General features: G+C 39.5%; 1 protein-coding gene and 1 long non-coding RNA gene across 8 annotated transcripts in view; both read right to left on the bottom strand.

Moving 5' to 3' along the window:
* PHF3 (PHD finger protein 3) overlaps positions 1 to 25567 on the bottom strand; it is a 1103753-nt gene that overhangs the window by 655697 nt on the left and 422489 nt on the right. The window lies entirely within an intron of this gene.
* Positions 1 to 25567, bottom strand: part of LOC146406051 (uncharacterized) — a 215811-nt gene that overhangs the window by 134576 nt on the left and 55668 nt on the right. For 3 of the 7 annotated variants that reach the window (XR_014804960.1, XR_014804962.1, XR_014804956.1), the window contains exons 2-3: positions 20486 to 20543; positions 15715 to 15772 (exon numbers count right to left, since the gene is read on the bottom strand). This is a non-coding gene — a long non-coding RNA (uncharacterized LOC146406051). Of the gene's footprint in view, positions 1 to 7483; positions 11805 to 15714; positions 15777 to 20485; positions 20544 to 25567 lie in introns of those variants that run through there. The other 4 variants (XR_014804969.1, XR_014804970.1, XR_014804964.1 and 1 more) reach the window with 4 other exon arrangements.

Here is a 25567-nt window from a genome sequence, read left to right as displayed (position 1 = left end):
AAGTAAAAAGAGGAGCTTCTTGCATGACTTAGTTGAGAGGAGGAAAGGTAAATCTACTTCAATACGTCTATGGAAAAGGGGTGAAGGGGTGAGTCACTGAGGAAGACCAAGCTGATTTGCCCTTGGTCCAGATCCTGCCCCCATATCTACTTCCTTCCAATCTCGTCTCCACCTGTACATTAACCCTGGCAAAACTTCCTGATATCCTGACCCCCGACAAAATTGTCCTGCTCCCATCATATTGCCCCATTTTGTTTTCTTCAAAATACTGGCTGCTGTCATTTATGTCAGAGAGTGTTTGGCCTATGTGTTCCTTTAAGAGTTTTATAGTGTCTGGTCTTATATCTAGGTCTTTAATCCATTTTGAGTTTATTTTTGTGTATGGTGTCAGGGAGTGTTCTAATATCATTCTTTTCCATGTGGCTGTCCACTTTTCCCAGCACCACTTATTGAAGGGGCTGTCTTTTCTCCATTGTATATTCTTGCCTCCTTTGTCATGGATGAGTTGACTGTAGGTATGTGGGCTTAATTCTGGGCTTTTTATCCTGTTCCACTGATCTATATTTCTTTCTTTGTGCCAGTAACATACAGTTTTGATGATTGCTGCTTTGTAGTATAGTCTGAAGTCCAGGAGCCTGATGCCTCCAGCTCCATTTTTATTTTTCAGGATGGCTTTGGCTATTCTGGGTCTTTTGTGCTTCCAAACAAACTTTAAAATATTTTGTTCGAGTTCTGTGAAAAAATGTTCTTGGTACTTTGATAGGGATTCACTGAATCTGTAGATTGCCTTGGGTAGTATAGTCATTTTGATAATATTAACTCTTCCAATCCAAGAGCATGGTATGTCTTTCCATCTATTTGTGTCACCTTTGATTTCTTTCATCAGTGTCTTATAGCTTTCAGAGTACAGGTCTTTTGTCTCTTTAGGTAGGTTTACTCCTAGGTATTTTATTCTTTTGGATGTGATGGTAAACAGGATTGCTTCCCTAATTTCTCTTTCTGCTCTTTCATTGTTAGTGTATAGAAATGCAGTTGATTTCTGTGTATTGATTTTGTATACTGCGACTTTGCCAAATTCACTGATGGGCTCTAACAGTTTTCTGGTTGCATCGTTAGGATTCTCTAGGTATAGTATCATGTCATCTGCAAATAGTGATAGTTTTACTTCTTCCTTTCCAATTTTGATTCCTTTTTATCTCTTTTACTTCTCTGATTGCTGTAGCTAGGACTTCCAAAACTATATTGAAAAGTAGTGGCGAGAGTGGACACCTTTGTCTTGTTCCTGATCTCAGCAGGAATTCTTTCACCATTCAGAATGATGACAGTAAAAACAAAAATAAACAAATGGGATTTAAGTAAACTGAAAAGTTTCTGCACAGCAAAGGAAACCCTAAACAAAACAAAAAGACACCCCACAGAATGGGAGAAAATCTTTGCAAATGAATCAACTGACAAGGGATTCATCTCCAAAATTTATAAACACCTTCTGCAGCTCCATACCAAAAAAACAAACAACCCCATCGAAAAATGGGCAGAAGATCTAAACAGATGATTCTCCAAAGAAGACATACGGATGGTCCAAAAACACATGAAAAGATGTTCAACATCACTCATTATTAGAGAAATGCAAATCAAAAAAACCACTATGAGTTACCACGTCACACCTGCCAGAATGCCATCATCAAAAAGTCTACAAGCACTAAATGCTGGAGAGGGTGTGGAGAAAAAGGAACCCTAGTACACTGTTGGTGGGATTGTAAATTGGTGCGGCCACTGTGGAAAACAGTATGGGGATTCCTCAGAAAACTAAACATAGAACTACCATTTGATGCAGCAATCCCACTCCTGGGCATCTCTCCCAAGAAAACCATGACTCGGAAAGACACATGTACTCCGATGTTCATTGCAGCACTCTTTTCAATAGTCAAGACATGGAAACAACCTAAATTTCCATCGACAGAGGAATGGATCAGTGGTACATATACACAATGGAATATTACTCAGCCCTTAAAAGGAAAGAAATAATGGCATTTTTAGAAACATGGATGCACCTAGAAATTATGCTAGGTAAAGTCAGTCAGACAATGAGACACCAACATCAAATGTTATCACTGATATGTGGAATCTGAAAAAAGGACAGACTGAACTTCTTTGCAGAACAGATACTGACTCACAGACTTTGAAAAATTTATGGTTTCCAAAGGAGACAGTTTGGGGGGGGTGGGAGGATGCGCTGGGGTTGTGGGATGGAAATCCTATAAAATTGGATTATGATGATCATTGTACAACTACAAATGTGATAAATTCATTGAGTAATAAAAAATAAATTAATAAAATTTTAAAAAATACTGGCTGCTGTCAGAATTGTATGAGAATTATTGGTTTTATGTTTATTGCCCAGCCCCTTTTTAAAAATCAATTAAACAAGGAGGCTGCTAGACTGAGGTGGCTCTAACACCATGGCAGCTTATATACATAGGCCATTTAGGCCAAAACCTAAGCCTGGAAATGCCTCAAGGTTATGAAGTGGAAACATAAAGGACATCCAACCATGAACAGCCAACTAGGCTATAGGCTGATGTCAATCAATCATTTCCTTGCTTTGCTTCTGCCTTTTCTCTATAAAAGTCTCTCCCAGAGCTCACGTTGGTGAAGCTTCCTAACTTCTTTTGGTTTGGCACTGCCGCATTCAAGTAGATTTTTACTCAAAAAAAAAAAATTTAATATGTTTTAGTTTATCTTGTAACACTCTGCTATGATGTCATCTCTGTGAGAACAAAGAATTTGATGATCTTATTCATTCTTCTATCTCTAGCACCTGCAACAGGGCCTAGCACATAATAAGTGCTCAATAAATACTTCTTTGCCAGAGTTCCCAGTGTGGCTCAGTGGTAACGAACCCTACTAGTATCCATGAGGATATGAGTTCAATCCCTGGTCAGTGGGTTAAGGCTCCAGCATTGCCATAAGCTTTGGTGTAGTTTGCAGATGCAGTCGGATCTGGCATTTCTGTGGCTGTGGCATAAGCCAGCAGCTCTGATTTGACCCCAAACCTGAGAATTTCCATATGCCGCAGGTGTGGCCCTAAAAAGCAAATATATATATTTGTTTGCATATATATATTTGTTTGCATATAGATGTTTAAAGGCGCATACATGGCCTTCTAGTACTTTTGAGTACTCTTTCAATGCAGAGATTTTTTTGTGGCTGTAAACTCAGTCTGAAAAGCCATTATCATCCTCCATGAGTCAGACCACAGGCGATTGTGAGCATGTGTTATGAGGCACATTAGAACACCAGATGATGTCTAAAAGAAGACAACAGGGACACTAAAACTTGGAGACCAGGTCATCTGGGAAATGGCTGAAGGAGTAGAGCATGCTCCTCTTGGTGCTGAAGAAAGGATTACCTTGGAAAGAACGTAAGAACTATTTCCAAAACTTAAAGTAATTTAAAAGAGAAGTAGACTTGTTAACATGTACTTTCTGAGGGCAATACTGAGAAGCTGAGAAGCAAAATTCCACTCAGTTGAAGAAACTGAAGAAAATGAGAGTGGCTTTTATTTTATTTTATTTGTCTTTTTGCCTTTTCTAGGGCCACTCCCACAGTATATGGAGGTTCCCAGGCTAGGGGTCTAATCAGAGCTGTAGCTGCCAGCCTACACCACAGCCACAGCAACATGGGATCCAGGCTGCATCTGCAACCTACACCACTGCTCACGGCAACGCTGGATCCTTAACCCACTGAGCAAGGGCAGGGATCGAACCCACAACCTCATGGTTCCTAGTCGGATTCATTAACCACTGAGCCACGACAGGAACCTAGACTGGCTTTTAAATTAGAGCTATTTTCAATAGTAAGTTCCATGATTCAGATCAATCAATATTGATGAGCATCAAAAATGCCCAGAGTAACTGCTAATGGGCCCCTTGGAATATGGAACAAAATTACCAAATTGCCTAAATTTTAAATTCTTTTATCTTAAAAATGTAACTATCTTAAACTACCATAATTCGCCTGTGCTTGGTACTATGGAAACATGCTTTTTCTCCACTGGCAAACTCTCATGAGTTGCTTCTCTGACCTACTCCTAGAACTCCTGGTTCCAAATTTACTACTTGTCTTCTATTTTTATTACTATCCTCACCTTTCAAATTTCACTACAAGGCTTTTTTTCCCAGTTAGAACCCTCTGTTTCTGTAGAAACATTTATGAACCTTGGCTTCACTGGGAAGGCACCTCTCTGTTTGTGTAACAGTCACAATCCTCTTTCTCCCCCCGCCCCATAGTCCTCTTTCTGTACCACCTTGTGGGCAATTGCCCTGTCTAGCTTGTTCTTGCCTCTTAAATGAGTAAGTTCCAAGTCTTTGAAGTTCTGCATAAATCAGAATAATGATAAGATATCATAAGTAGACCTTTACTATTTTAGAATCATATACAAAGGGCAATTATCATGGCTAAAAAGTTGATAAATAATCACCCTTTGTTCACAATACACCAAAAAAAGACCTGTATATTACATATCTAATGTGCTGAGACCCTAGAGCTATTCAGTCAAGGCTAAGGAAGAATTGCACACATACACACATATATGAGGATAGAAGTTCAACTTTTTAAATGGCATACACATAAATTATTATTTTGACCAATCGATTAACTTTAAATGTACTATTATTTAGTAATTTTTAATGCAATAGTGTTACATTATGTTTGCCCAACTATATCTAGATTGTTCAGATAACTCATTCTTTTGTATTTCTTAGGCAAGACAAGGTCAGGTCCCCTTATCTAAGTTCCCCAGCACAAAATACTTCTTTCTAACATTCACATCAATTTTATCACTTTCTTAATATCTGTCTCTCCCACAACATTCTGAACTCCATAAGTCTGGATCAGTGTCTGCATTTTTTTTTTTTTGCCACTGACACTAAAGTCGTATCCAGACCCAGTATGTTCTATGCACCAAACAAATATTTGTTGAGTGAATGAAAAATTAAATGTGATATAAGCATGGTGGAAAATATTACTTAAGTCTAAAGTCTGCTTCTAACCAACTGCATATCAATGAACAGATCACTAACCTCTCCAAGCCTCAGTATCCCTGGAGAATCACACCTGTCCTGCTTCCCATGTGCAATAGTCATGACAGCCAGGAAAGAAATATATGTGCAAACACAATGTGCACAGATACTGTTACATAAGCACACTGTCCAAGGAAGGTGTCTTGGGCACCTTGGTTTGCCTTAATACATTGTGAGCAGTATAAGTTAATGAAGAGGAAAATTTGTCTACATTCCAAAAGGTATTACCCCACCTCTGTATTTAACCCTGAATTTTTCCCATAGTACTTCTCACTATTTAGCATAGAATATTTGTTTGTTTACTGTCTGTCTTCCCCACCTAGAACATTAGCTCCAGGAGGGGAGGTTTCATTTGGTTCACAGTGCCCGGCTCCATAGTGTGTTCTCAGTGAATACTGGTTGAATGAAGGGGTAGAAATTTGAGAGAAGCATGAGTACCAAGAAAGATGAGCAATCAAGTATCTATGAACCTTTCCATAGTTTCTACTGCTGCATCTGTAGACTCTGCGTTAGTGCCGCTGAGGCACAAGTTGACTCCTTGTTCTCAATATGATTCCCATTTCATTTGCTCAGAGTATTTTAAATCCTAAGTCACAGAAGGCATCCTCTCCCTTGGAACATTCCTGCAAGAACAGCAGAGCAGGTGTTTCTGCTCTTCTCTAATGTTTCTCCTCAAAGCCTTTATAGCTCAGACTCCAGTGGGAGCACTCAACCCTCCTCCAGGCACTCACAACCCTTCAGGAGACGATTTCTGACTCTTGTCAAGTCCCAGTCACCCAGCTGGGTGGCCAAAAAGCAATCCATTTGATCCACAAAAAGCAGTGGGCTTGGAATGTCTCCCATTACTGGGAGTCAAACACAAAATCGAATTGACTAAATCCTTCTGGAATTCCACCAGGCAGCAATTTCCCTAACTCTCAGCTCTACCACATTTATGGCTGCAAAATATAAACTCTTTAGCACCTCTTCCCATTCTGTCACTCAGTCCTTCAATCCAGCTTCAAGGGATGACAAGGAGTTTGAAAAGGAGAGAGAAAAGAGTGGCATCTTATTAAAATAAAACTGTAAAATAATTAGTGAAAATGTTATGCCTGTGATATAAACTTAAATAACCTTTTACAGACGGGTTATATCATATGTCGTTAGTTTAGTTTTATGGCCACTTTAGATTTTGATCATTCCTATAGGCTTGCCACATTACAGAATTAGTATGTTTTAATTAGACTCTAAATCAATCAATCAGTCAATCAATAAAAAAAGAATGTAGTTGGACAGATGTCAGATGGAAACTGACATCTGTCAGATGGAAACTCCTTTTAGGAAACATCTTTAGGCTTCTTAATATTATATTTTCTCCTCTCCCATAGTTTTAAATTAACCCTCCCTCCATCCTTACATCACCACACGACTCAGTTTTTTTAATGTTTTCCTTATCCCCCGTTTTTAACACACTAAAATGTGACCGTTGCAGTCAAAAGAAGTTCCTTTTTCTTTCTTTTCCTTTTTCTCTTTCTTTCTTTACTTCCTTCCTTTCTTTCTTTCCTGCCTTCTCTTTCCTTCCTTCCTTCTTTCTCTCTTTCTTTCTTTCTTTTTGCATTTTTAGGGCTGCACCTGCAGCATATGTAAGTTCCCAGGCTAGACGTCAAATCAGAGCTACAACTGCCAGCCTCAGCAACACTAGATCCAAGCCACATCTGCGACCTACACCACAGTTAACAGCACTGCCAGATCCTTAACCCACTGAGCAAGGCCAGGGATTGAACCTACATCCTCATGGATACTAGTCAGGTTTGTTACTGAGCCACAACGGGATCTTCCAAAAGAAATTTCTTTAAAGAAACAGTGCTTTGTCCTGACCACAGCAAAGTTATATTAAAATTGCAGCTGGCTCTCACCACACACAGCTGTGGTCTGGGCAAAAAGTCCTTCATTATTCTGCTGCTCCTTACCCACCTCTCCTGCCTTCCTCTCTCCTTACTCAGGCAGAGGCTAGGGCTGCAATGTCAATGTCCATACACATCCAAGTGAATGGATGTGGGTGAGTGGATGAATGCAAGAACTTCCAGGACACCACTCACCAGTATAAGGATGCAAGACACATGTGAACTTAGTGATGGATTTGCCAAATGAGTTCATTCAATTGCCACATTAGTTATTTGAATTTAACTCAAAGCTGTATCTTTAATTGTACTTAAAATATCTTTAAAATATTATGATGTGACATAATACTGAAATGAAAGGTATTGTGAATGCCAAAGCATACAAGTAGGGTTATGGAAGATATATTTGTGGTAAACACAGCAAGTATTTGTCACTGGGGATACAAGTGAACTTTATGTTTTCTTAGAAAGGCTACAAAAGATAGAAAACTGAAAAGAAAAACTGAGCTTGGACTTCATATGTATGTGAAGGACCTTTATTCAGAATAATAAGACAAACTTCCCAAAAAATTTGAATAGAGAAAAGAAGATATACAAAAGGCTAATCAACACTAGGGAAATGCAAATTAAAACCACAATATAGAGATTCCTCAAAAAATAAAAACTAGAACTACAATATGATCCAGCTATTCCACTTCTAGGTATTTATCTGAAGAAAATGAAAACATAAATTCAAAAAGATATATGCACCCCTTTGTTCACTGCAGCATTATTTACAGTAGCCAAGATATGGAAGCAACCTAAGTGTGTGTAATATTCCATACTATGGAATACTACGGAATATTACTCAGCCGAAAATAGAATGAAAATCTTGCCATTTATGACAACATGGGTGGACTTAGAGGAGACTTTGATAAGCAAAATCAGACAGAGAAAGACAAATACTACATGATTTTCCTTACTTCTGGAACCTAAAAAAGGCAAGCCATTCTCTTCCAGTATAAAATTCTACCTCTCGTGTACCACTTTGGCACTTGGGTAGGGGCTATGTCTCTACTGCTCTCTTCCATCTATACTAACTTCTGAGGGATAGACCGCCTTAGCTCATCTGGTCCCGTTGTCATGTGCTGGTGTCCACCACATGACAACGGGCTTCTGGTCCCATGACAACTCCTACTCACAGGGGTCCCTGCGACTGGGTCTCCCTCATACAGATCTCTACTAGAACAGCCCCGTCCATGGCCATCTCTTTTCAGAGGCTCCCCTACACCACTCTCCTGCAGAGGACACTGAGGCTCCTCCCAGGCCAGTCTACCTAGAAGCCGCCTCACTCACTGATAAGCCACTGCTCAAATACCACGTCGGATGAGGATCTTCTCCTTTAGTCTTTCCATCTTCCAGGCCATACCTTGGGAGGCCTGGCAAGGGTCTGATCCGTGTCAGGATTCTCCTCATCCTATCTACAGTGTTCACTGCCCAGTCAACCCCCAGGGTTTCTGCACAGGAAGGGTGAGCATACTGGGCATTTCTCAAAGACAAGCTGCAAATTGGTTACATACTCTCCAAATCTCCTTGCCATGAGTTAGTCAGACTTTTAAATTTCTTTCAGAGTTCATGGTATATTCTTCTCATAGCATGTTATTTAAAGATGAACTCCCTGGCTTCTTCATTCAGTTTCTCGCACTTGATCTTTCAAGCCAAATTATTTAAAATTCTAATCCAGCCCTCATATCCAAGTCATGAGGAAATCCTGTCGACCCTGAGGCTTTTCAGAATACATTCAGAATCCAACAACTTCATATCCTCTCTCCTACTGCCACTCTACTCCCAGCCATTATCACCTCTCACCTGCACTATTGTAATAGTCCCTGCCATAGACTGAATCTCTCCAAAAGTCATGTGTTGAAACTTAATCACTGAAGTGATAATATTAGGATGTGGCACTTTGGGTGATTAAATCATGGGCGGAGCCCTCATCAATGGGAAAAGTGCCTTTATAAAAGAGACCCCAGAAGGCTCCTTCCCTGCTCCCACCTTCCATCATGTGAAGACATAGCACAAAGATGTTGTCTGTGAACCAGTCAGCAGGTCCTCACCGGACACTGAAGACACTGGTGCCTTGATCTTGGACTTCTCACTTCCAGAACTGTGAGAAATAAATCTCTGTCATTCATAAGCTACCCAGTTGATGGTATCCTGTTAAAGCAGCTCAGAAGGACTAAGTCTCTGATCTGTACACCTTGCTTCTACTCTTTATTTTCTCAGTCTATCCTCTACAAAGAAGCTGGAGTAATCTGCCTGAAACATGAGTCAGATCCTGACACACTGCTCTAAACCAGCAATTGCTCTTTATTTCATTCAGGCTTCCGAAGTCCCACATGACCTCAACCTCCATTAACTCTGACCTTCCTAACTCCAGCCACACTGGTCTTCCTGATGCTCCTTGAACATGCCAGGCATGCATGCTATGCCTCATGGCCTTTGCTCTAACTGTTCTGTCTCCCTGGAATGTTCTGCTCTCCAAAATCTCCTCAGTAACTCCCTCAACACTTTCCCATCTTTGCTCAAACTATCTTCATGTTGCCTATTTTGAACACTTCAATTATTGCTGAAACCTTTCCTCCACCTCCAAATTAACTGCCCGTCTTCTTTTTTTTTTTTCCCCACCTGCTGTCTCAGGTCGTTTCCTTTGGCAACAGATTCTCAGATTTTTTTTACATTTTAATCACATTTATTTTTCACTTTTGGTGTGCTCACAGAAAATGAGAACACCTTAAGCAGGAGTTTAATAGAAATTTTTGTAAGCAAAGTTACATCCCATCTCTAAGTCAAATTGGTCAAAGCTTCTTCAGTATTTACAAAACGTGACAGACAAGAAGCTACACAAAACCACTGCATCTGAAGATTTTTTTTCCTTAAGATTTTAAGATGTTGATAAGTGAGCAGGATGTTCCTTAGGGAGTACCTGGGACCAGGCACATGTGAAAGTGAGGGCAGGAAAGCAGGCTTGAGCAGAGAGGGGAACGCTGAACTGTAAGGCTGTTCCAGTAAAGGCCTCAGCTGACACCACTGGGAATTCTGGAGCTGGGGTATTCCAGGTTGAGATGAGAGGTCTGGGCCTTTGTACCTGGAACAAGACCTAACCTTGGGTGAGAAGTTTTCTTCAAAGGCAATCCCAAGAGAGGACTGACAGCTGAAGGTCAACTTCTGTCAGCAGTCAAGAGAATTAAGTCCTTCATTCCAGAAGAGGTTTCCAGCAGAATATCATAGCACCCACTGCAATCCTAATACTTTGCTTATATGCAAAGTATTTACAGCACCTTGCACATAGCACATACTCCAGAAATATTTTTAAATGAATTTCAAATTATTTTACCTCAGGCTCAACTGACTCTTCACTTGGAGGTTGTATCTTTCAAGCATACCTGTCTCTGGTACAAATTTAGAAAAGTCTACCTAATTGCTCAAAATCCAAGAAGTTGGCTCTTTCTTGCCTTCAGGGATTCCTTTCCTGGAACAAAAAATGCTTAATCATTGTCTATTTTTAGTGGTGGATGGGCCACAGTTTTTTTAAAAAAGAAAAATGTATTTACAAAAAAGGAAAAGTAAACATCAATCAACTTTCAAAATAATATAAAGGAGAAAAAAATAAGAAAGTAATTGCATGGATAAACATATGCCATCATCAAGCCAATATCTGAGGTATTATTCTTTCCCTCTTCCCCAAAGTTATTAATAAAAGGTATAATGGATGGTTATACAAATAGAAGAAATATGGAACAAACCTATCTTTGGAAGTTCTCAAAGCATATTATGTTTCAAAGGTCTTATGGTATAGAAACCTGATTAACCATATCTCATCTCTTTAACTTAGTTTACCAACTTTCCTGTCCACGGAATCTCTTAGAATTTATCATTTCAAGGAACATACCTTGAAAAGTGAAGTCTTGGACTCTTAGCCCAAAGCCACACACCTGAAAGCTAACAGAAATAAAATCCAGGAGTTCCCACTGTGGCTCAGAGGCTAAAAACCAAATACAAACTCTCTGAGGATGCAGGTTTGATCACTAGCCTTGCTCAGTGGGTTAAGGATCTGAAATTACCATAGACTACCGCATTGACCACAGATGCAACTTGGATCCGTGTTGCTATGGCTGTAGTGTAGGCCTGCAGCTGTGGCTCCAATTCAACCCCTAGCCCAGGAACTTCATATGTCGCAGGTGTAGCCATAAAAAGAAAAAAAAAATCCAGTACATAAAACTCCACTTACATTATCTTGCCAGTGATATTATCCCTCTGTTTCTCCTTTTCCCTTAGCACCACATAGGACATCTTCTTTATAACATTATTTCTCTCAAGGTCATATTAGACATTGCTGAATAAATAGAGAAATACTAGAAGCTCTGATGTCTAATTACATGCTTTCAGCTGTTGTATAATCCTGGAAGAACCAGTGATCATTACCAAATATGAGTTGAAATCTACAAATGAAAGCTATTAAGATCAGCCAAGAATTGCTATTATGATTAGTGTGGCAGACACTGTCTACACCATGTGATTTTCTATTTTCTTCTTTGCTAACAGAGCTCTGATTCTGTATTAAGGCAATTTGTCCAATTGAATACTTACTTGCCTTATCTTCCATAAAGTTAGGAGTAGTGGCTGCATGACACCAACCTTAAGTCTACAAGGGATTTCGGGGAAATCTTTTACTCTTCTAATGCCTATCTTAAGGTTGATATCCTCCCTCGCTTCCTCCTGCATGTAATGTGACAGGATGTCTGGTGCTGGAGCGCCATGTTCATTCCATGAGGAGACATGTGAGAAGACAAATGGCAACGTGCTGAAGAGAGAATAAAAAGATAGGAAAAAATCTAGCTCTCTAGATATCACGATATCTAGATATCATTAAGAAGTTGAATGTATACCTGCACCACCTATTTTAGGAATTCTTCATAGCACAGCAGAACATCTCTTTTAGGTATTACTTTATTTGCATTGAAATATGATCCTAACTGATACAATATAAAGCTTCTACCATCTAGAAAGAAAACATCAGAAAAAAAGAAATGTATGCAAGTAAACAGAATAAATAAAAATCCTAAGTTCCTTTAATTTATGCCAATATTTGAAGTAGCCCAAGAGACGTGACTTGAGAAAATCTATGTACATGGACCCGGGTTCCAATACAGCTACTCTGAAGAATATAAACAGGTGCTTAGTGATATACACATAATATATGGTGCTCGTGTAAAACGTGTGGCCTTGTTGTCCGAAGTTCTGCAGAGACATGTCTGTTCTCCTTATTTCTTTCCTAAAATGCTACCCTTCTAGTTTTAAATTCTAATTCAAATACTATCTCATGTTGAAGAGTCCCAAAATTCAAGCCTGGAAAATCTCTAAACACCATAAATAAGAGAATCCATTTCAACAGCATAACAACTCTTGGAAAAAGCTTTGTTTCAAGGTAGGTACAATCATGTGTACATCATGAAAGCAAATGAAAAAAAAAAAACTGACTTGGACCTAAAAGACTGATTGTTCTTCCATACCAAAGACTCAGAGGAAGACAAAAGGCCCAGACCACCCAGACAGGACAGATTTCCTCAAACAAATGGATGTCTGAATCCAATCCAGTATTTTATCCCATTTATTCTGGCTTCAACTCCTGCCTCACTTTCTGCACTCTTGCATTTACTCTATTCCCAGCAGATTTCTTAAGAATGGATTTCCTTTGTATCATAGGGCACTAGTGATTTAAATTGCTTGGCCATAAGTATAGTTCCCTGGGACTGAAGAACATGCTTGACATGGCTAAGAGGTCTGACAGCCTCTCAGTCCAACTACCAGTGGACTGAAATGTCTTCTATGTCTCAGATGCCTCTCTCTAGAGATCTGAGTAACTGGCAGTCAAGGACCCCTGGTGGACATTTGGCTGCTCACTCAGAAGCAAGGTCATGTAGGTACAACACTAATTTGGATCTGATCATCCTCATTGGGTGCCCATGGTCCACGAAGTGTTTTCCAAATTGCAACTAGATATTTTACACAAAATCATTTTGTAATATTGAGATTACATCTTTTTAACAGTGGTGCCCATAGCAAGTTGAAGTCAATTTACCCCAAACTTCCAGGATGCCTGAAAGGCCCTTGATCCAAACAAGAAGCTCAATTTCAATCTAAACAAACAAACATGGGGCTAACTAATACAGTCACACTCTACACATACACAAAGAAATAATAGATTTCATGAACGTTTACTTTTTATAAGTCCCATTTTATTTCCATGAGCAAAAACCTGTTTTCTGGAGACCTTGGAAGCTCAGATTTCACAGTCCTGTCTTTCCCCATTAGTTACACTTAGTAGGCGGGTGGGCTGTGTCACCTATTAAAATGGACTATTGGAATTCTCACCCTCCTCCGAATGTCAGTATTTCTGAGATGAACTTTGCAATTATATCAGCTGTGTTTTATTTAACTGCATAATGGCTTTTTTTCCACAGCTGAATTTTCCTAAAGCAGTGTGAGAGTGACATAAATGATTTTACAGAGTATGGAAATGCTCTCATTAATTTGTGGATCTTCCTACTGTCACCTTCCTATTGTCAAGGAGACCAAATTTACCATCTTAATATCAATAACAATAACTATAATAAATTGCACTTCGCATATTTATCTCCTTTAATAATCTTGTAACATTTGGTGAAGAAGAAAACTTGCTTTAATAATATGCCTGTCATTAAACGACATTCAAAAATATAAATCACAATCTTTCCCAAAAATATTTTGAGAGAGTTTTAGCATTTCAATGGCTGGACTGCACTGGACATTTTAAGATGAGGTTTCTTTTTATGCTCACCAGAACAGAATGGGCAGTGCACTGCTCTCCTGACAGCTAGAGAGCAACTGGCTTGGACAACTTATGGATTAACCAGTTAAGCTTGCAGTTGCTGCTTTGCCCTGTTTTTTTTTTTTTTTTTTTTTTTTAAGACCCAGGAAGTACTGACATCATTGTGGAAGTATAGAATTTAATTTCACCAATAAATCAAATTGAGCTCAAGCTGTTAGTAATACTGTCACATTTACAGAGTCAGGCAGAGGCTAAATGACTCAATGAACTGATAACAAGATATAAAGCTTTTCCCCTCCAAGTCCCTGGTTTTAATCAGGCCAGACCTACACAGGAAAGACCAAAGCTGCATACATTGCTGACCCCTGCAGACTCAATGCCAGGAGTCATTTTCAGAATTTGCCTGATAAGACTTCACATGGAACCAGCAGGGCCAAGTGCTGGGTTTTTATAAGTAAGTAAGGGCCTGGAGTTCCCATCGTGGCACAGTGGTTAACGAATCCGACTAGGAACCATGAGGTTGCGGGTTTGATCCCTGGCCTTGCTCAGTGGGTTAAGGATTCGGTGTTGCCATGTGCTATGGGTGTAGGTCACAGACGCGATTCAGATCCCACATTGCTGTGGGAACTTCCATATGTCGCAGGAGTGGCCCTAGAAAAGGCAAAAAGACAAAAAATAAAAATAAAAAAAATAAAGGGCCAAAGAGCTGTGTTTGGTCAATAGAGATAGTCAGTGAGCAAGGAGATGGAGATTTTGAAGGAAAAAGAAAGTTTTTCAATGCCTACCCTATGGCATTGCAGAAAGAGTGGCTACCTCCACACAGAAAGCCCTACTTTGTTTCTTCTTTGACACCATGAATTGGTGATAAATGTCTAGACAGAAGTATGATCAGGTGTGATAGTTAATTTCATGTATCAACTTGGTTAGGTCATGGTACTAAGATATTTGATCAAACATTATCCTAGATGTTACTTTGAAGGTTTTTTTTAATGAGATTGACATTTAAATAAGTAGACATTGAATTCTTTACTCTTCATAGTAAAGAATCTAATCAGTTAAAGACCTTCTAGAAAAAGACTGATCTTTCCCAGAAGAGGGAGGCAGCCTTTGGACCACAAAATCTACTCTCTCCTAGATCTCCAGCCTGCTGGCCTACCCAGCAGATTATAGACTTGCCAGTCTCCACAATCACATGAACCAGTTCCCTAAAATAAATCTCTAGCATCTATCTATCTATCTATCTATCTATCTATCTATCTATCTATCTATCTATCTTTCTGTTGGTTCTGTTTCTCTGGAGAACCCTAAACTTTTTCTCTCTTGTCCTCTTCCTTCCTTGCTCAGACGCTACCTCATTTTGCTCAGTAGAAAACACAGAACTATCAAAGATGTTTGAGATGAAAGAATCACATGACAAGAGAAGTATTTCAATAAGCTAACTCAGATAGCCATATGGAAGATGGACTGGAAAAAGATAGATTGGAACAGTTAGAACAATAATGTGGCCATGCTGCTCAATACGGTTGCCACTAGTCATATGCAGTTTTTAAAATTGACTAAAATGACATAAAATTCAGAGTTCCCACTGTGACATAGCAGGTTAACAATCTGATTGCAGCAGCTCAAGTGACTGGGAAGACACAGATTCTATCCCCAGCCTGGTGGAGTGGGTTAAAGGAGCTAGTGTTACCACTGCTGTAGCACAGGTCACAGCCACAGGTCAGACTCAATCACTGGCTCAGGAACTTCCATGTGCTGGGGTGTGGCCATAAAAAAATAATAAATAACATGACATAAAATTAAACGATCAGTCCTTAGTCGTATTGGCCAATATTTTAAGTGTTTAGCCACAAAGAGTTGGTGGCTATCACATTGGAAGGTGTAGATTATAGAACACTCTTACCATTGCAGAAAGTTGTATTAAAGAGTGTTGATGTGGCAAAATCAGGAGGGCCTCCATTCTGGCTATGACAGAAACAAGAGAAAGTAATTTGCACTGAGCGCCCGAGATGTGCTTAGTCATGTACTGTTTGCCTTACATTTCTTATCTCAGGTTATCACAAATTATACTCCGTCTTGCAGAGTACACAGTGTTATCCACATGCCCCACAAATTTAAAACTGAATTTCAGCAAAGTTTCTTGTTCAAGGGCAACTAGACGATAACGGTGATGAGATATAAATCCAGGCAATTTTAACTCCAAAACCTCCTACAAACATAGACAACTGTCCTCACCGCACATGAAAAGAGAACTTTTTAAAAATGATGACAGAATATCACACCAAACTTCCAACTGAAATTCCAAAGCCATTATACTCCATTTATGGGCTTTCTCTCCAGCACCCATCTTTCTACCTCCCTAAACCTACAGCACAAAGAGCATCCCATAGTTCCCTGACATTTGAAATTCAGAATGTTCCTTCTCTGACTATATTTTGCTGTCCTCCAATTCTTCTAGTTCCCCAGCCCTGCTGTATGGTTGCCTTAGTCTCCTAGGTCTGTTATAACAAAATATTGCAGACAGGGTGCTTTTGCTCACAGTTCTGGAAGCTGGGAAGTCCAGGATCAAAGCCCCAGCACAGTGGTGCTCTTCCTCCATATGAGAACACAGGGAGAACATGGAAGGGGCTAGGGATCTCTCTGGACCTTCTTCTGTAAGGCACTAATTGCCTTTATTGAGGGTTCCACTCTCATGATTTATGTACCTCCCCAAGACCTCAATCTCTTAATACTACCATTTTGGAGGGTTAGAATTTCAAAATAGGAATTTCTGACACTAACATTCATACCAGCATAATTGGCTAGGTCCATCTCAGCTGCCACAACAAACGAACCCCCAAAATTCAGTGTTCTAGAGCAATGCAGTGTGAAGTAGCTGGCTATGTAACGTTCTGTTATCCTTCTGTGACAAACCATGGGCTTGCACAATGTGAAAGAACACACTCTTTCCATCATTGAGAAACTCTTGCTCAGGAGAAAAATAATTGGCTGAACTAACTAATGCCCTTGGTGTACAACTGTTTTACATTCTAGAATAATCACTTTGTGATGTCTCAGAGTAAACACCAGTACTGGCTCTTGGACCATGAAGAGCACTGGTTTGTAGATTTGCGACTTTTTAAGGTTTTATCATTCTTCCAAATGCCATGATCCTATGGTCACTACCAAGGCTTTCCATAGATCAGAAACCACTAGCCATGAATCTCTCAAATTCCCTCCATTTCTGCCACTTCCAACCTCATGAAATCTTCATCTATCCTTATAGAGCTTCCCTTTCATTCTTTCTTTCTTTCTTGGCTTTTTTTTTTTAATCGAAGTATAGCTGATTTACAATGTTGTGTTAATTTCTGCTGTACAGCAAAGTGACACAATCATATATATATATATATGACACAATTATATGTATATATATGACATAATCATACATATATATATGACACAATCATACATATATATGATACAATCATACATATATATGACACAATCATATATATGACACAATCATATATATATGACACAATCATATATATATATTTTTTTCTTTTCCCTTTCTTTCAGAGTAAAAGGTGTCCCTGCTCCTTTCTGATGATAATCCCTGCTCTTAAGATCACATCTACTTCCTATTAAGTTATTTAGCCACTTGATTTATAAATTATTCCTTTTTTCTTGAATATCATGCCTCTAGCTTCTCTTTGAATCTACACCCATGCTCAAGTTTCCTCATCCTAAAAAATCCTTCCTTCAACCTCACCTAAGCCAGAAGTTAACGCTATACAACTCTGTCTCCATTCCCAACTGAACTTCACTTCCTAAAATCTTATTCAAACTCAAACCACCACTCTGCTGAAATGCTCTTAATAGTAATCATAATAATGAATAGTTTAAATACCTCTTATGAGCCAGAATCACAGTGCTGATCAACCATGTGCTTCTAATTAGAACTTATGAAGTAGGTATTAATATTACCCCATAAAGAAAATTAAGGCTCAAAGACATTAACTTCAAGGAGGCTCAGCTACTGAATATTAAGCCCCAGTCTATCCGACTTCTTTTCACATCCAATTCTACTTGCTCTCTCATTGGTACTTCCTAATACTCCCTGACTTCAGAGTCCATATTCTCCTGTTTCTTTGCTCTTTTGCCAGCTCTCACCTGTCCACTGGGGAAGCCTGAGCTCTACCTTCTGTTGGTGGCCTATAATTCTTGCTTTTAGGGAAGATTCACCAGCAAAATAGCTTCAGGGAGTCTGCTCTTAAATTGCCACACTCTTAGGTAGGCTAAGGTAAGCTTAGGTAGACTGCTTATGAGGCACAGTTATACAGCCAGCTCCCAGAAGCATGTTCTAAGGAAGAGAGGGCTGCCTGCACTTTCAGTGGTGCCCTTCTGCCCAACCACGTCCTGAAACATGCAATGACTGCCCAAAAGAAAGTGAGTAAAAAGGAGGGGGATGTGTGGGTGCAGCTTTCGACACCCTGGAGGGAATTCAGAGAGAGAAACCAAGACCAAGAAACAAGAAAAGCAAGGACAGAAGAAAAAAGGAGCCCTAAATACCATCCTAAGAATTTAATTTTATGAAGAGAGCATATGATTCTCTAACCACACTTAGTGGGAAACTGGCTCACTCCCCAGAGCAGGCTGTTGGGTTCCAGCATTTTGTGAAGAATGTTTTCCTCACACACAGCTGCAGCATACCATGCTTCCAAGCTTTCCCTCAGGCTACCCTATGAGATTATTTAATTCTGAAAAATACTTGGTTTTCCCTCCCTGAGAACATGTTTAACTTTTAACAGTGACTTCTATGCCCAAAGAAATAAATAATTACAGTGAAACCATCAGACACATTTACTGACCAATAACAGAATATTGGGGGGGGGAGGGTTGTCAATCAAATCAAGCCTGGTAGACAGTTGTCTTGCTCCCTCAGAGATAAACCAGTTAAGGGTGTGCCCCAAGCATTCGCTGATTCCACGTTGGATCCATCATCCATGAACTTATATACGCTCCCCTGATGCTATTTGCATTTCCAAATTTCTCATACTAGCCAACATCTAACTTTCCTGTACCCCAGGAGGATGGAGAGAGACGCCATCACTGCAGCAATTTGGCTGCTCCCATGGAAGCCATCACGCTCCTGATCCAGAGCTTTGCAGCCACCCATTTCCCCCACTTATGTGAAGAGGCTGTCAAAAAGCTTCTCTTAGCAAGGCAGTGTTGGGTTACCAACAGCTGGTAGCTGTTCTATGCAGCCAGGTTCCGGGCTTATGGGCGATTATGGGTTAAATATGTGTCATTGCCTATGGATGGCTGCACTCTGACCCAGGCCTTCTGGAGACACAATGCCTTTAAGTGGAGGATGGCTCTTGTCGTGGGAATTACAGAATCTGGCAAGATGGCACGGAGAGATATTTCAGGGCAGGCAGGCTTTCCAGCACCCAAAATAACCACCAGTAGGAGGCTGCCTACGTGGCCCCCACAGAAGGTCAAGGCACCCCTGCTCTGTCAGCATGAGCCATTTGAATCATCTCAACACTTTCCATTTAGCCAAGTTCTTCTCCTCTCTCCCACTCCACCCCCACTATCCTTCCCAGGCTTTAATACCATCTTTAAAATGGAAAGGCAAATAGGATCAATTCCTTTTTATTTGAATTTGATAGAGAATTTTTTTTATTTTCTAGAGCCACACCTGTGGCATATAGAAGTTCCCTGGCAAGGGATCAAATCAGAGCTGCAGGTGCCAGCCTACACCACAGCTTGCAGCAATGCCAGATCCTTAACCCCCTGAGCGAGACCAGGGATCGAACACACACCCTCATGGACACTGTGTTGGGTTCTTAACAAGCTGAGCCGCAGCGGGAACTCCAGACAGAGAATTTTAAATGAATAAGGCACAAGCAACAATCAGCACCCTCCCATGATCCAGAAAACCATAGAAGGTCAACACGGGCAGTCTCAGAGATCTGGCTGAGACTCACATTGTCAACTGGGATTGTCACAAATCCCAGCTATCCCAGGGATACCTAATCTGTTCCTTGACACTGCTCCTTTTCCCTCAAAATGAGAGATGTAAGTATGCCAGCCATCTGCACACATGAATCCTCCAACACCGCTCACTTTCCAGTCCTCCTAGAGGCTCCAAGGCACAGGGAGTTAAGCTAAAGATTCCCGGGATTCCCCATGACATAGCAGCCGTGCTTCAGAGAGGTGCTGCAGCTTGTTATGAGAGATGCCACGCGTGGTTCCTGGAGGGTATATTTTCATTTAGTCTGGATGTTTGGCACACTCAGACCATAAACAGAAGCCCAAGGTAGAAATAGATGGCGTGACTGGTTTACTCAGTGAGTGTTGAAAATGTTTAATCAATTAACGGTGATAATAAAGTATCTCATTGGAAGATGAAATGACAATTCCTCAAGCTACAGCACATTTGTGTCCAGCCTGACAGCTTACAGGCATTTAGGGTGACTGATGGACAAACATGAGAGCTATGCAAATTATGAGCGTCTCCTTTTATGTTTACATTTGTGCATATTTCTGGCTATTTTTGCAGATAGGCAGATTAGCAGCCCTGCTGATAATTTGATCTCTCTCACAGAAGTGAAAAATCATTCACCCATCCCAGATACATGTTCCCCATTTCCCCAGTGTATGGATGTAATCAGCTCTCTAGGTGTTACCTTGCAAACAGCAGCCCAGCACATGACAAAGCAGGGGGATTTCCAGGACAAAATCAACCTAAAAATGAAGAAAAACAAGCAGTCATAGCCCAAGTAGCATCTGGCGAGATGAAATTTCAAATATTTTAGCCAAATAATTTAAGACCACAAGAGTTTATGACATGACCATAAAAGAATGTTGTAGTATTTACTCATTCATTCATCATCCAAATTCATTTACTAGCACAGAAGCTGCATGACAGAAGGGATCCAGTCTGTTTTTATTCACTGCTGTGTTCCCAGCTGTCTACCACATAGGAGCAGCTCAAAAAAATACTTGTGAATTGAATGAACTAATTCATTCATAATTCAGCAAACATTAATTAAATAATATGGTATACCGGCTCTTCCACTCTTCTGCATTCTTCTGTTCCCTGATTATTGTGCAATTCACTTCTACAGGATTTTCCTTTGGGGCAGGAAAATGAGTGGAAAATGAGAGCCAAATTTCCTATTCTTGAACTGGTAATTTATAAATAAGCAAGGGTAGAAGACTAGAATGACCCATTTTGTAGTGGATTAGAGTTGGAAACATCAACCTGAACTCAAGTTTAATTTAACATAGATAATGAGGCAGAGTACTAACTCAGGTAGTCAGTATAGGAGTATGGGCTTTGATGCATTCTTTGATGTGGCTATTGATTAACATTTGTGGCTTAAGGGCTCCAAGGAGTAACATCCCCACAGGCGTTGTTTACTATAGGGAGTGTATCTACACCTTGATGGACATTAATCCCTATCCCCTGTGACTCAGTTTACTGGAAGAAAGGTGCAAAGAAACCATGAGACCTACAAGACATTTCCACCCCAAAACCCCTATTGAATAAGAACTTATGAGCAAGGCCAATGGGAGAAAACTACATCTTTCTGGACCCCACGTTGGTACCTCCCATCTTTGAGGCATATAAACCCCTATAGGACAATAGAGAGGGGAGGTTCTTCTCCCGCCTCCCAGCAGCCCTGGGAGCTATTTGATTTCCTTTAATAAAGACTTTGCTTGCTTGCTGCCTGTGTGTTCACAGAGTTCATTCTTTGACTGCCCGTGAACAAGAATCCGGATTCCAGTGACATCATTCCAGCATCAATAAAATGATTACATACAGAAATATTAAAAGTTCTGTATATATACAGAGGGTTGCATACACACATATATTTTCTCCTTTGCTCCATCAGCTGAAAATGCGTAGAAGCAATGAAAACCAGTGACAATACACACACCTAGTGCCCAACACCATTTTCCAGTTAAAAACAACAGGTCTCTTTGAGAAAAGACTGATCCTAAGACTGGTACACAAAATGCAAGATAAGCATGGAGCATTCAATAATGTCAAAAAGAAGGTGCTCAAAAAATTTAAAACTTAATTAGAAAGTTGTAAAACTTGTGGATGGAGGTATGTTAAAGGGATATGAAGGACAACTAAAAGAACTTCAAGTAGTCAAGCTCCAAATGATCAAAGATTAAAAAATACAGGAAGAAAATAAAGTAGTATTGGATTATAACCCAAAACATAAAGTAAATACTCATGAATCCATACTGAAATAAATAAATATAAATAAATAAATTTTTATATGAGAAAAGATAAATACCCCACGAAGAATTCGAAATAATACATGTAGATAGTCTACACACAGGGAAAGGCGTATAACTCCCCAATTCTTTTTTTTTTTTTTTTTTGTCTTTTTTTTTGTCTTTTTGCTGTTTCTTGGGCCGCTCCTGAGGCATATGGAGGTTCCCAGGCTAGGGGTCAAATCGGAGCTGTAGCCACCGGCCTACGCCAGAGCCACAGCAATGCAGGATCCGAGCCACATCTGCAACCTACACACAGCTCACGGCAACGCCGGATCGTTAACCCACTGAGCAAGGGCAGGGACCGAACCCGCAACCTCATGGTTCCTAGTCGGATTTGTTAACCACTGTGCCACGGCGGGAACTCCTCCCCACTTCTTAAGTATGAGTTCCACATAGTGACTTTCTTCCCAGAAGTGCAATATGGAAAGGAGGGGAAAAGAATAATTTTGCAGTGGAAAAACCTGACAAACTACCTCAGCCAAGTGATCAAAGTCACCATCAAAAGTGATAAATCGTGTTGGTAGTATGTGTACTTATCATGATATGATGAGAACAATATTTTACCTCTGTAGTTTCAACTCCAAAACTGTATTACTCCAATCTAATCATGACAAAACACTAAACAAATTATAATACAGGAGCATTCTTCAAGTTACCTGACTGCTAATCCTCAAAACTGTCAAGGTTATCAAAAACATGAAAAGTCTGAGAAACTGTCACAGCCAAGAGAAGCCTTAGGACACATAACGTTTAATGTAATGTAGTATCTTAGATGGGATTCTGGACTAGAAAAAGGACATTAGGTAAAAACTAAGAAAATTTAAATAGATGGTGGACCTTGGTTAACAATAATGTGTCAATACTGGTTCATTAATTATGACAAATGTACTATATTAATGTAATATATTAATAATAGGAGAAACTGGATGTGAAGTATATAGGAACTCTATGTACTATTTTGCAATTTTTCTGTGAATCTAAAACTGATTTTAAACTAATGTTTACTTTTCAGAAAATTGATATAGCAGCAAATACTGAAGCACTTTCTTGTAAAATAAGATAATATTCTGAATTCACATAAAACGTATTTGATAAAAAAATATATACATGGGTGAATGTGATAGTTAAATTGTGTCAACTTGACTGGGCCACAGGGTACCCAGACATTTGGCCAAACATTCTGGCTGTATCTCTAAGGGTGTTTCTAGATGAGATTAACATCTGAATCAGCAGCTTTATCTGAGCAAAGCAGTTTGCCCTCCCTAATGTGGGGATGGACCTCAGTCAGTTGAAGACCTATGTAGAACAAAAAGGCTGGGTTAGAGGGAACTGACTACTGAGCTGGGACAGTTTTTTCTTGCCTTCAGACTCTAACTGCAGCATCAGCCCTTCTTGGGTTTCGGGTCTGGCAAGTCACCACTAGTTCTCCTGGTTCCTAGGTCTTTGGACTCAGACTAAAACTAAAACAACTTTTCTGGGTCTCCAACCTGCAGACTTCAGACCTTGGCACTTCTCAGGCTCCATAATTGTGGTATGTGTGTGTGTGTGTATATATATATCTTTACACACACATACATACTGTTTGTTTTGCTTCTCTAGAGAACCATGACTAACAGAGTGGGGATAAAGAAAACAAGACGGGAAAAATAAAAAAATGCTGATACAGGGAAAGGATTCATTAGATCCTTCTGTCTACTACTGTGTGCCTGTTGGAAAATTTATGTAGTTTTAAAATTTTAAATGAATACATTGAAAAAAAATGGAAATCCGAAGGGACCACTCATGCACTATGCTTCTCTCCTTATTTGCTTCCTTGGCACTTAAACAATAACCCAGCTTTCCTGGACAAATCTACTCCCAAACCCTATCGAAACCTATGGACTGAAACTCATCTCCATATTTCTTTATCTTTATCTCTGTAGAAACAGAACATTTTCTAATGCTCTTTATTATGAACCTAAAGGAAGCAAAAGGAAATTTTAAAATACTGAAAAAGGTACCAACACTGCCTTGTACAAAACAGGAGTTCACAGTCTTAGATACTTCAGTCTGCCACAGATCAACTAGTATAACTGACAATGCCTTACTTCACTCATCCTGTCCAAGTCATCCTTCAAAGAAACACCATCTCTTTCAACTCTTGACAGTTCTCTTTTCCACATTATGCCATTCACTCATTCATTCACTCATCCAACAAATAGTTGAAGTTCACCCTGTTCTAGACATTGGAGAATCAATGGAAACCAAAAGCAAGCAAAGTCCTTGACCACATGAGGCTTCTAAAAAAGAAAAAAAAATTAATAATATAATTATGCAAATAAAGGTAAAACATTGTGATTTGTGCTATGAAAGAAAATATATTGTGATAAGAAAGAAGAGGGTTTTTTTCTTCTTTTTTATGGCCACATCTGCAGCATATGGAAGTTCCCAGGATAGGGGTCAAATTGGAGCTGCAGCTGCAGGTCTAAATCACAGCAACATCAGCAGATCCAAGTTGCACCTGTGACTTACACCGCAGCTTGTGACAACACCAGATCCTCAACCCACTGAGCGAGACCAGGGATTGAACCTTCATCCTCATGGAGACTACACTGGGTTCTTAACCCACTAAGCCGCAATGGGAATTACTGAAAAAAGTGTTTTAACCTAATATGGAGCTCACTGGAAAATGCCTACAATTGAAAAATTAGGAAATAGCAGTAAAAACATGTCATTTAGAGTCTTGGCTGTAAATATCAAAATAATCAGACAAAAGAAATGAAAGTTACATATCCAAGAAGGAAGAAATGAGATAACGGAGGCAAGAGCCTGTTATATTATGAAAATTAAATTTTTTAACTCTTTAAGTTGTGTGCTCAAAAATTTTTGATAAAGCAAATTTTATTTTTAAAGGAAGGAAATCAAAATATAAGGGAGAACCAATAAAGCCAAAATCTGCATTTTTAAAAAGACTAATAAAATTGACAAAACTCTTGGCAAGTATGAGCAAAGGAGGAAAAAAATCAAAATTACTAGTACTTAAAATAACAGTTTAAAAAAAGGCGTTCCCATTGTGGCTCAGCAGAAATGAACCCAACTAGTATCCATGAGGATGTGGGTTCAATCCCTGGCCCTGCTCTGTGGGTTAGGGATCTGGCATTGACATGAGCTGTGGTGTAGGTCAAAGATGTGGGTCTGATCTGGCTTTGCTGTGGCTGTGGCATAGGCCAGCAACTGCAGCTCCAATTTGATCTCTAGCCTGAGAACTTCCATATGCTGCACCTGCAGCACAAAAAAAAAAAAAAAATATATATATATATATATATATATATATATATATATATAGCCACAGATAGAGTAGCATTTAAAAAGATAAAACTACTACAAATTCTTTCTTATAAATTGAAAAACTAAGACAAAATGATTAAACTCCTATTTTAAAAACTTACCAAAGTCAACTCCAAAAGAAATAGAAAGTCTGTATAATCTTTAAA

Source organism: Sus scrofa, chromosome 1 (genome assembly GCF_054392235.1).
Source record: "Sus scrofa isolate SSC_HxYL_T2T_F1_AM1 chromosome 1, Sscrofa_HxYL_maternal_Yorkshire_Landrace_v2.0, whole genome shotgun sequence".
Lineage (NCBI taxonomy): Eukaryota > Metazoa > Chordata > Mammalia > Artiodactyla > Suidae > Sus > Sus scrofa.
Note: the sequence above shows the minus strand (reverse complement) of the source record. Positions and strands in the feature narration are given on the sequence as shown.